General features: G+C 42.8%; 1 protein-coding gene across 3 annotated transcripts in view; it reads right to left on the reverse strand.

Moving 5' to 3' along the window:
• The window catches only part of LOC121674319 (bifunctional heparan sulfate N-deacetylase/N-sulfotransferase 3), a 110,511-nt gene that overhangs the window by 54,671 nt on the left and 42,779 nt on the right, over nt 1–13,061 (reverse strand). For 2 of the 3 annotated variants that reach the window (XM_042048567.1, XM_042048565.1), the window contains exon 1: nt 1,524–1,696. The exons of the other annotated variant lie outside the window; for it this stretch is intronic. The gene's annotated coding sequence lies outside the window, so the exon portion shown is untranslated. Of the gene's footprint in view, nt 1–1,523; nt 1,697–13,061 lie in introns of those variants that run through there. 3 annotated transcript variants of the gene reach the window in all.

A 13,061-nucleotide genomic window follows, 5' to 3' on the forward strand; every position in this document is an offset into this window, starting at 1 on the left:
CTCAGATTTTTAAAGCAATTATGAAAATACCAAAGTAGAGGCCAAACACCGAGTATCCCTACTTACAGCATTATTTTACTGACTAAAGTATTCAAGCAGCAACAGCTCAAACAAGCAAATCCAGGCTGAAAATGAGACCTTACAACTGCATATTAAAAAGACATTTTCTACTTGTAAAGATGGTGATGTAAGATGTGAACTGTCAAGAGAAGTCTTTGGGACCCTTCAGTATCACATAACAAACCCTGGAATGTGTGAATATTGAAGGACTTACATTCTCTCCCAGCTGCTAAAAAAAAAAAAAAAAAAAAAGGCTTAGGCAGAACAACAATCCTGGTGGATAGAAATTCTTTTCCAAGTCCTTGCAGCAAGCAGTTCTCAGTTTCTATTGTACCTGTGATCTCCTTAGCTCCATGCTGCATTGCCCAATGCAGTACCTAGAGACACTTACAGGACAGGGATTCACGCACTGCACTTTGTCAATAAAAAATATTTATAGAGATTAAATATAAAATATTTTAAAATAGTTTTAAAAAAGGCTTTGAAGACTTAAACAGAACACAGAAGTTTGATTTAGTCTTAAGATTACTACTTTACCCTCATACAATACTTTCTATGGAAAGATCTTAAAGCTCTTGACATCGCGCAATTCTTCTGAGATAAACCCTACTATTTTCCAGCAATTGCAGAAACATCACTATCTAAACAGTAAATTATTTGCTCAAGGTCTGTGAGATAAATGTCCAGCACACTCTCTGGTCCATGCCCATACCATTACTTCCCCTCTCTTTTCTCCCACAACTGCCAAGTGTAAGGCAGAGTTCACGATGCTTTCTTCTGAGAGACCTGACTGGGGATGCTGACAGTGAGAGAAACCCCACTTCTTCCACTTACCATTTTATTAATAAGAGAAAACCCCACCACACCAAAACCTGAAGAAATTATCCAGCACATCAGGTAGCGAACTGAATAATATAAAAGTTATCTGCCGTTTCCCGGGGCTTGCAAGGGACAGCTGAACCGAGCAGCAACACACACCAATTTCTGATGGGATCTGGGGAATCCAAGCAGCTATAACTACCTGAAGTTAGGAATAATTACCGCACTAGGCTGACTAATTTTGTTCCCCAGCAGAGCCATAACAAATTCTCGCAAACACTAGAGGGCAACAGCGTCGCGCAGAACAACTCCGCGAAAGAGGGAAAGGGAAAAGCCCAGCCACTGAAGGGCTGGTGCGGGGACCGCGCCAGGCAGATGCTGAGCGCGCCGGGAAACAAGAAAAACAAACGCAAACCCCAAGAAACATGTGAGAACAACCCCGCAAACGCTGCCCCCGCAGCGGGAGCCTCAGCGCCGGGCAGGCGCCCCGTCCCGCCGCGTTCCCGGCCCGGGCGGTGCCCGCAGGGGAGCGGGAGCCTGCGAGCAGCTCGGGCACAACTTTGCCAGGGGAACGGGGCCGGGAGCGCGGAGTTGTGCGGCTTCGCCTCGCCGGGCCCGCGGGCACCGCCCGCCCCGCTCGTTACCTCCAGGCGCGCTCCGCCGACATGTCCCCGCGCGGTGCCCGCAGATCCCGTTGCCTTCTGTGCCCTCCGCAGAGGCTCCTCCGGGAGAGCCGCCAGCACCCGGCGGGCGCGGAGCCGCCCCGGGCGCGGAGGTGCGGCGGGGCTGCCGCCGGGGGTGCAGCACCGCCCGGCAGCCTCGCCGCGCCCTCCCGGAGGAGGAGCCGCGCTCGCCGGCGAGGGGCGGGCGGGGGCTCCGCCGCGCCGCCTCCCACATCGCCCGCCCTCCACCGAGGCTCGGCCGGGCCGGGGCTGGCTCCAGCCCTGGGCCCTCAGGCTGCTCCCGCCCTCAGCGACCTGCGGGGTCCGCCCCTCACGGCACCTGCGGCGCCCCCTCCCACACGAGGGCTGCGACTCCCTCAGTTGTGGGATTCTTAATCCCTCGTCTTAAATAAAGTATGGGTTTTTTTTTTTTTTTTTTCCCCCCGCTCCTCCGAAACCAATTTAGCAAGCGCCTGCTGCAGGCGCGCTGAGGGGGAAGTTTAACTCACACCCTCCCGCCAAATCCCTCGCTGTCCGTTCAGCTTTAGGTACGGCCGATTTCTCAGCCATACCTAAAGGTAGCGCACAAGGGTGGAAATTCCGTGAGGTCAATTACATTTTGTCCAGACAAGGTAGGGTTAAAATCTTTAGCGAATGTCTGTTAATGTGTTTGCAGCCTGGCTGCTTTTCTCTATTGAATTTTCTAACCCTATGTTAAACACAGTTAGTCCCACTGTATTTTTCACTGATAACTGCATCCCTCGCTCTGGAGATGGGGCTGCTCCATTACTGCAGGTGAGGGAGTTACGATTCCCTGTCTGAACTGCATTAGCTTTCACAAATGGGAAATAAAATTAATAAATTTTACAAGTGCCCTCTTGATCTAGCTAATTTACCTCACAATTGCCCGGTGATTGTTAGCTCACCTAATGGCTGACAGTTCAATACATTGGATTAACTCCATCACTGGCACTTATCTGTCCTTCCTTTCTATGACTAACTCAAGGCAAAAACTTAAAGGAAAAAAAGCTACAGTCACATGAATGTTGCTTTTCCAAACACCAGGAGAACTTACAGCTCTTAATTCAGGAATACTGTTATTTACTTTCTTCTCTTTTTCTCCATTTTATTCTCATGACACAATCTAAATACCCCAAATTTTACTGTCATCTAAGCTACAAAACAGTGCAAGGTCCATGAGCTAGACTTAGAGTAAAAAGAGAACTTGTTGTCACAAGGGCTTACTATGTATGAGGTTATTAATCCCTGGAATAGAGAGTCCATCTGAAATCCTGTTGCCCTCTAAGTATTCTACAGAATGGGATTTTCTCCCAGATTAAGCTTCTCGACTGGGTGAATATCCTGATACAGTCTTGTTTTGGGGACTCTCTATTACGAAGGATTTTTCCTACAACAGGCTATGAAGGATGGGGTGGAAGTCAACCAGAAGTGACTGAAATTCTCAGCTGTGAGTTCAAACTCACGGTTTTCCTCCTACCCTTCTCTCTGAGCAGCTGTTTTCAAGTTGCTGCTGGCCAACCTGGACAGAAACGTGTCGGAGAGCGTTTGTCCTCGGAAGCACTTGGTTGCTCACAGAGATGTGCTAGACACCTCACAGCTGAGGGCTTCAGCACTGCACATCAGCAGCTGCAGCACCGAGTGCTTCTGGCAGGAATATTAACAGCTTTCATCTTTCTCGGTGCTACTTTTCAGGTTTTTTGCTCTTGAGCTGTCATTGCAGCATGAACTGGGGGTGATGTCTTAGCCATTCTTTGAGCAATACATCTTAAGACACCACTGACTGCACTTCTGGCCAAGATTTCTGCCTGGCACACGATACCTCACAAAAAAATAGGAAAATGAGTAGTAAATTCAGACAAGAAATTAGGGAGGAGGAAAACCTACTGGACTGCAGGCAAAACAGACACATCTAGACAACTGCTAGTCTGCACCATGAACTAAGGACTCAGCTTTCTGCCTTTCTTACTGCTGACCTCTACATGTGAATGTTCTCTTTCCCATTCATATTTTTCTTCCAGCTCAAGTCTTCATCTGTATTACTTCCTTCTGCACCATCAGCAATCTCTTTTTCTCAAATGAACTGAACTCCACCTTGTCTAAGGGTCTTACCATTTTTCAGGCTATTACTGCAAGGAACAGTTCTAACCGTTGCATGGTTCTATGTCTGCAACTGAATTCTTGGTCCCACTGAAACCTGTGCAAAATTTAGGTGCTTTTGGTATGATATCATTACTACAACTCCCACCACAGATTGCTCTATACAATGGACAGATTGATTACACTGCGCATCATCCCATAAGCCAGGGAAAGGTCGTTGTTTGGAGTGTTACTTTTAATAGCAACAGTTTTCAATTAATAAAGAAATACTTTATCTAGTCCTGCCATTTCAAAGTTTAGAGACATCTTTTAACCAAACACTAATTTTTATTTGTATTATTTCTTTTGGCATTTTCTGCCAGGAAGCCATTAAATTCAGGTAGGTATTTGAAAACAAGGAGCAGCAAGGCAATTGTCTGTTATTAGTCATTTCATTATTACTTTTTTAAAGCTATTACAAATGCTACTAGTCAAAAGGCAGACTAACTGTAGATTTATAATGCTCTTTGGATTAATCAGAAACTTGTTAAACTAGGAAAGGTTTTCTTTACAAGTTCCATCTATATAATGGGGAGAAAAATGTGGCCTAAGAGTTAAGAAATTCTTGTGTTCAAAAATGTAATCAGCTAAGAGGCAGAGAAGAAAAAAACCCCAACACTGTCAAAGTCTATAACTGAACTACATTTTTCTGTTATTGTTACTACAATACCCTTCACTTGTGAAGTGTGTAATGACTATTCTGTAGCAAACAATACAGGAAGCCAGCCATGCTTATGGATTTCCTCTAAGAAGCCACTAGCTTTCAGATGAAAACCCCATTTATTGTTTCTTTTCAGTATCTTCTATTTAATTTTCAATACCTTAGCCTAAAAAATCCCACTATCTGCATACATTGTAGTAATATCTTTCAAACCAGTGGAAGGAAGTTGCTAATTACATGCTGTGGGTGCTGACTGCTTGGCAGCAGAAAGGCAGTTTTATCTCCAGGCTTGGAATAAACTATAGTTATAAATATGTTTTGTTCCACATTAATCAGGGTATTGAGACAATTGTCATCTCTGTACGATGATCAAATGGGCAGCTCTGGAATTCAAGAAGCTCAGGAATTCATTAGGTGTGTCTGTTCTAAGCTGCAAACCCACCCGTTACTGCTCAAGTCATGCCATGTGAAATGTAAGACAGATCCATTAATGAGGAGGACTGAGCCTTTTCTGTTGCAATCTACCAGGAAATTTGCTTATGAAAAGAGAGAAAAGACTCTTCCTTCCCATTGTATCAGGTTCAGAGGTTCCAAGTTAATAAATATGCAAAAAAAATAGCAGCATAGGTTCAGAATGTATTAATTTTAGTGTGTTGTTTTGAATGTATGTCAATTTGAGTGAAAGTGCCTTAGCAATACTGAAATTGGTTACAGGAAAGGGATAATGGGGATGGAAGAAAATTAAAAAGAAACCAAGTGTCTATAAGCACAATCAACAATCTAAAGCATCTTTGCCCTTTTAAAGTAAGTAATGTGGAATTAAAACTTCTGTTAAGAATTGATTTTAGAATATGTAATAAAATAGGGCTAAGAAGAACTTGTACTGTTACCCTAAAATCAATTCATTTTCTCCACCAATAACAAAGGAAAAGTTCTAAAAAAGTCTTGTAATTTGCAAAGAGGGAAAACACTGAACCGCTATACCTAGCACTTCAGTGCAATAATCCAAATACTTCCTGAAGCAGAATGTCATTTACAGTCAGCTGGAAAAATCATCATAATTTCATCTTTCCTTTCCCTTAACAGAAGTAACCCTGGAGAACGTGGGTAATTAAGCTGACTTTTTTTAAGAGAAAAGCAGCATGCTTTAGCACTGCCTTCAACTTCCTCACACCCTTCCCTTTTTTCTATATAAATAAATCCCTCCTGCCTTCTGTGCTCCTGGAACACACAGCACCCAAAGCACAGCCCTGCTTCCCTGTGGCAACAAACAAAGAGCAATAACCAGAGGAGTTTGCACAGGAGTGGAAAGTTACTCAGCATGCAAGGTAACGCTGCAGGATCAATGACATGACTGTCTGCTCCAAACTGAGAGCTCATCAGCTGGGAATCACTGAGGTGAGAAAGGACGTGGGTACCAGTCAAAGTTAGGGAATGTCTGTCAGCTGCCAAAGTGATTTGTCTGGAAAATACTGCAAGCTTAGAGAGGAAAAGAAGAAGTGGAAATACGGAAGTGTTGATGCTATTTCATATGGCTGAGGTACACCCTCATTTTGAAGGCTGGTTAAAGTTCAAGGGAAGTGATTCCAAGTGGAAGAGGTGGAGGGAAGAGCTGTTCCCATGATCAGGTGAATACCCAGCCTGTCCCACGACAGTTGAGATGAAGGTTGAGAGGTGGTGGAGCTGCAGCACTCGAGGGGGAGACATAAATATGCAGTGGTAGCTAACAAGTATTTAAGAAAAAGATTTTAGATTTTTGGTATAATAATGATTTGGTAAAACTGGTGCAGAAAATTAGCATGGAAATTAGAAAAAGTTCCTAAATCACCAGGGTGAAGCAGACCTGTTCTGTGAGCAGTGAGGGCAAAAAGCGTGGTTAACTTTGAGATGGAGCTTCAGTGACCATGAGATACTGTTCATTACAGTGGTAGACTGGCCTTGATGGCTTAAGAGCATCTATCGATCAGGGACCCCAGAGTTTTTATAGTGCTGGGAGACCAAACCCCACAAGAACACAGAATAAATCCTCATCGCTGATGTTGAAGTTGCTATCAGCTGTTTCAGCTGTGGGGGTTTGTTTGTCACATTGGTTGTTTCAGGCTGTCTGTAGGCACTAGAGAAGATGAGCACCTGCACTCTGTTCACATGAATATGAACATCTCCTCACGAGTCATCATTTTTTAATGAAAGCCTGTATTCTGGAACACAAGATGTTAGCCTCCAGGGAAATGTATCAGCTTGTCATCTGTCCCACAAGTCAACAGGTAAGGAAAAAAAGGGGGAAATTGTTTTCTTTCCTGCTAGAGTTAATTTGAATACCAGATCTTTCTGCTTATTAATATTTCAGTTCTCCCCAAACATGAAATGGATTGAAATATCAGAGATGCTGGTAGAACTCTTACGTTTGTCATATATTATTTTGATTTAATCATAAGAAATTACGTCAATAGGTTGCCCATATGTAATCATGCACCAGGCACAGAGATCTTAATTACCCTGTTCATCAATATTCATGATAGCCCATATTATCCAGGGTATTATCCTATATTGTTATATGTGATGCCACATGAATATCATATGGGAGAGGGATTTAAAAAAAGGTTACAGACTAATAAGAGTATTTTATTCCACTCAGAAAACTCAAGAGAAACAGTTCTTTTCAAAGATCCAGAGACTGTAATTACCTGCAAAATATTAAGTCACCTTAAAGGCAAATGCTAACCCAGACAGACTGAAGATTAAAATTAAAAGCTAAAACTTCCTATTGTTATTAGTGCCCCACTGCACTAGATATTGTGCAAATATATGAAAAAGGTGACTCCCATCACAACGAGTTTAATTCTACCTTTCAGCTTGGTTGTTCTAGAGCAGAAATTGTAGTAGTTTTTAAGCTAGCAGCTGGTGGTCATATAATAGCAGTGAATTATAATGCTTTATAATGCCACAAATTTTGTATGTAATTCCCTGTGAAGTTTCCTAGGAGCTGTGCCTAGAAAATGCTGCTTTGGCATGTCAGCCTTGCCACCTTAATTTCATTTACCCGTTGTGTGCCACAGCCCTTGCACATCGTGCCTGCTCCTGGGCCACGCACTCCACGCGACAGGGCACAGAGGCAGCTGCAGAACTGGGCGGAGTCACACGAAATCTGGATGCGGCTCCCTGCCCACTACCTGCTCCTGAAGTGTCACATGCATTTGTGATTATACGGGTGTGTGAACAGTAAGGGATGCTCCTGCCATCCTTCAGTGCAGCAGGGGGAGCCGGTATCTCTGGCACGACAACACCACTGTGCTTCTGTAACAATCCACTGTGCCTTACAACACGATTTGTAACTATCTCGATAGTGTCTGAAGTATCGATTCTGCAAATGCCTCAAGTGCACGCTGCACTGTACACACAGCAGTTGTCTCTGTGGCACTCCAGATCAGAGGCCTGGACACAGGATGCTCTGGGAAGGCTGAGCCACGCTGAGTTCAGAGAGAAGGCCCAAGTTCACCATAAGTAAGCACCACAGCCAGCAAAGAACTAAGGAGCTGGGATTTCTGCTGAGGAGCTCACCCCTCAGTACACTTTTGTGTCTGGTGTTTTTCACTAAGGGGCACTATCAGACCTTCTCAAGTCATACAGAATTATTAATTAGTTAATTCTTTGTCTTTAATTAGTTAATTATTATTAGTTAATTCTTTGTCTAGAATTAGTATTTTGCTCTTCCAAACACTACCTGCTGTTTGAAGCAGACTGCAGTCTGATGGAGGTGTGTGTTTTGCCTGGAGCAAAGGAACATTCTCCTACTTTATGGTAATGCTGCAGTGTTTCTCCTCTTTGATGTAAACGGTGTCCAAAGCACTCTAATCCCATCCACGTCCAGTACAAACAGAACAAACAAGGAATGATTTATGCATGCTTGACTGTGCTCTATATCTTATTAGATGAAGATGAATTACTGTGCTGGACAGGGACACATTCTCATGAAAAATCCATCTTTGTAGATTCTGGTGCTCAATCTCATGCCTTGTGCAAATGTATGTTACCGTGCTATTGCCATTTTCCACTTGGTGATGCCACACACAGCAGAGTGGCCCTGGAGGAGTACTGAGGGAGGTTCCCTTGCTAGCAGACTGCCATAGCCGCAATATACAGCTCCAGCCTATCACCTCCAAATGCCTCTGCTCTTGTGTTTTAGGACAGGTGTCATTTCCCAACTTCTGCCAGATGTGGATAATGTTATTTAAGCAAAAGAATGAATCCTATTTCTCTTTCCTTCCATCATCCCATCGTATGCACTGCACTCTCTGCCTTTGTAGCCACTTCTGAGACAAGTCTGTCCATTTATACACAGAGCAAGAATTTAACTTTGTTGACACTGGACAGAAAGCCGAGGGTCTGCATCTTGTGAGAAGTTTTATGTGCAGCTATGGTATGGAATTGATGCTTTCTTCTAGGGAAAAATACGTTTCAAAACCCATGAATTGTTGATACATGTTCACTTGCTATCAGAAAAGGCCCAATACAATTTGTCCTTAAGTCATCGGACAGGTACATTAGCCATTGCTCAAACCACCAAAGCAGTAAATTAACAACAAATAAGCTAATTTTTCCCATTCTCCTTCCATTTTGTTCAGCTTTCGGTATGAACTGATCAAACTCAAATTTAATTTGTCTCCTAACACAGTATCTTACTCTCTACCCATGTAAACACTGAAAAAAATCCATTTTCCATCTCTTTCTTCCAAAGGTAACATAGTGACAGCACTCATGTGAGACAAGGTGCATTACAGTTTTTAATAAATCAGTCATTACAAAAGCACTTATAGAACTGGCAGAGTAATGAAGAATGTCCCTACCTCTTAGTCTCAGATCAGAATATTAAAATACTTTTCAACAGTTTAATTTCTCTGTGAAGGTTTTTAATTACAGTCTATGTTCTTATTTTACTCAGTACAGCTTCACTTGCAAGAGGCAAGTGAATTTCAGGGCTGTGATTTCAGGGCCACAGCTATCAGGTACCTGCTCACTGGCTGTATCCCAGATAAGATACCAGACAAAACCACCTATGGTGGTGCTGGGTGCTTCCCTTGCTGAAGGCATCCACTGGGCACTGAACTGAGAACTCTCACAAAAGCCACTGACCAGCGATTAAGAAAGGTTTATTATTAATTCCTTCTGCATACAAAGCTACCACTGACCTTAGAGAATTTTTTGCATTTTGGACCAGGTCTCAGATGGTGATGATTTCCAACTGGTGTGGACATGAGCCAGCTTCAAACAGCTCTAGAAGCAAAAATCTCTATGAGTGTAATGATGCCCTTAAGACATTACAGTTGTCTAGATTTTTCCTGTAAAAACAATGGATCACATCCCTTTTCCCATTCTTCAAATAAAAAGAACAATACTTTTCCATACAATTGTGGGGCTGCATTCCCAACATGATCTAACAAGTGTGATACCAACTTCTTTATGCTTCGAAGGACTATTGCACAGAAAATGTCCCCCTGTTCTGCAGTAGACATTCCCTAGTGCAACATTTTTTCTTTCAGCCTTAATTGAATTTTGCAGCATTTGCTTGTACATGTTGTTGTCGTCCACATACGCTTTTCCTTTCTCTCTCTCTTTTTTCTTTTTAAAACAGATGTGCCATTTACAATACACCTTCTACCAGGTCAAAGAATAGAACAGAAATCCAACTTTACATAACAGCCAGCAATTCAAATTGTTAAATCAAGCCAAGAGTCAGTATAATGCAATGTTAATTTTCGTAGGGTAGATAGAATATGAAATATTTTTATATCCCTTGTCATTAACCGAGTACATTAGGTTTATGTTTTGAAATCAGATCGTCACCAAGAGCTTTATGTTTAAAACTATTTTATGAAGCCAAGAAAGGAAAAATCTGATCCTTACTGAGGAGATGGGAAATTGCCACCATGTTGAACATTCAGTTACTCCTGCCCTGAACTGGCAGCTTGGGCAGTATTCTTCTAGGAAAACTGGGAGAAGCTAAATCCCATTAACCCTCCTGCCATCTCATGCTCAGACAGCTGTGGACAAAATAGGTATTTAAATTATAGTGCCTGTTCAGTTAAACTCATTTCTTCCACTGCTGACCAGGAGCCACAGGATTTCAGGAGTAATCTCTCCTCTTCTGCTACTCGTAATTATACATGTTCTGAACTGCCACTAGTACTTTATTGTGCACAAGAGGGAGAAGGGCTCTATCAGCTGGAGCTCTGGGTATACTCAAACTTTGTGTGAGCTCTCCAGTGGGTGTCCAGAGATCATTCAGTGCTCAGTGTCAATACAAGAACCCAGCTTTATTCTCTGCCCTCTCCCAGCTGTGCTGTTATGCACAGTCTCACAGATGTAGACATGATGGAAAATGTAAAGCACAAGGAAAAGAACACAAATCAGGAAGGCCTCTGTGCTTGCAAGGACGAGTTTTTGAAGTCACAGCATCTGATACTATTTCATCCTTCTCAAACTGAAGCTGTTGGCAAGAGCCTTGAAAACAATTGTTGAGCTAGGAACAAATTGCACATACAACCAACTCTGTGGCAATCTGCATGCATGTGTTCATTGCTAACTTTCAGTTATGAAATCAGCTATTCAGAAACTGGTCCTATTTTCTGGAAAACATCCTCAGATTCCTCCTCAACTATTTTGTCTCCATGGCTCATCAATTAGCCTCTAATGAATGAGATTAAGGACTTCTACACTTTGTTTATCAAAAACCACATGACCCTTTCTTTGATCCTATTACAAGACAGCAACATTACTGGGATGAAGTGTCTTTGCTCAAAAATGCCCCTTCTGTGTGCTTCATAATGTGCACTTCTCCAACATTCATGACAGTTACTGGCATCTCGCTTAATCAAAGTGAATAAAAACATCAGTATCTTGTTTTTCACAAAGTTTGCACTTTGCTGTCACCCACACTTCCTGATAAATAATGAGCTCCCCCTACCTCAAGTTCCCAGAACTTTTATCCTTTCCTTTTTTTTAGCTTTTATACAATGTAGGGCACAAAAAAAGACAACCTAGTCTGTCAAGTGGCTGAAAAACATCTACTAAGTCTTATCCAAATATTCCTACATAATGAAACCTCTCCTGTACTCTAGTCAGTCCATGAGACTGAAGTTCAAGTCTCAAAGGCTCATTTTCAGTATCTCTTCAAGCAGTAGAAATCCAGGAAGAGATTTCTTTTGAGAATGAGCAGCACCTATGTCCGTGTTGCTGCTGAATTTTATTTACCTCTATGAGAAATAACTGTTTTCCTTTCTGGGAATTGCAAATGGCAGAATATATTAGTGCATCTTCTATTCCTCTTTTAAATGAAGGCAGCAAGACTCAAAAATATGAAACTTGGACACAGATGTAAAGGGTCATAGACTGACAAGAGTAAGCCAAGTCCAGAATAGCAGGGATCCAGTGACACTGGATCTGTTCAGTGAAACTGGATTGCACTGCTGGGACAGGCTGGGTGAATGGATTGAAGTGGATAAACTTAAAGAGGGGGAATCCATCATGAGCCTTGTGAGCTGTAAGGAGATTAATAAAAAATGTGTGGGATGGAAATGTTGCTATGGTTCTCTTTTAGTCTATCACACCTGTGCCCCAGTTGGGTACATTAATCTTTGCTGCCTCCTCCAGTTCTCTGACACAAAAATGATCCCATCTGAGATACCTCTGTACATAAATAAGCATTCAAGGGACAAGGCAACGGGCACACAGTGAAAGGCAAGAGGTTCCCTCATTTTTCACTGTGGGCGTGACCGAGCACTGGCACAGGCTGCCCAGCTAGGTTGTAGACACTCCATCCCTGGAGATGTTCAAAAGCCACTTGGACATCTTCCTGGGCTGCTGCTGTGGGTGACACAGCTGGAGCAAGGGGGCTGGATGAGATGACCCCCAGAGGGCCCTTCCAGCCTCAGCCATTCAGTGATTCCATGACACCAAAGGATTTCACTCCACACGTGCTGCTGCTGTGTCAGTATTGTGTCACAAATGCCTAAAACTCAACTTTAGTACATTCTCCAAAGTCACTGGTGAGAAATTGTTTGACTTGCTTGACTTCCTTGAGGACAAATTAGATTTTCCTCATATATGCTTTACCTTTTCTTACATTATTATCTTGCTCCTGTAGACCTTGTTCAATGAGGCAAAAAACCTGTGATTTTAATGACAATATTGCCATAGTTACTGCAGGACTGGGCCCTAGAAAATCATTGAACTTTTCTCTTCTTTTTTTCTAATTGCCATTTTAGAGGCAGATTACCTGTGGTGCTTCCTGCTGTTTATTTATGCTTCAGAGTGCAGGAATACACAACTTGCAGCTCTTTGGCTGCAAAACCCTTCACCCTGCTGATAGCTGCTATGATTGAAACCCAAGGCCTGGTGTTCCTAACTCATGCTTGAACGTAGCCTGGTGCTTTGCGAGCAGCCATCCACTCTCTCTGCTCTCAGGTACAGCTGGAGGGGCCTCTGCTGTGCCAACCTGACAGCTCTAGTCAACCTTGGCAGCCTCTGAGTTTTACAACCTGCTTTGCTTTAAAAGAGGTCTGTGATGCTGGGACCAGAATAAGTACAAAATATGTTACCATCAGATATACAAACAAATCTCTGAGGCATGGGAGATGTTCTTACAAGAATGTTCTGCTCTGCTTGGTTCAGTCTTGGTCTGAAACTTTTAGACTATACCAGAATTA

Source organism: Corvus kubaryi, unplaced genomic scaffold (genome assembly GCF_017639235.1).
Source record: "Corvus kubaryi isolate FWS band 111438036 unplaced genomic scaffold, C.kubaryi_AGA036_p1.0 67, whole genome shotgun sequence".
Lineage (NCBI taxonomy): Eukaryota > Metazoa > Chordata > Aves > Passeriformes > Corvidae > Corvus > Corvus kubaryi.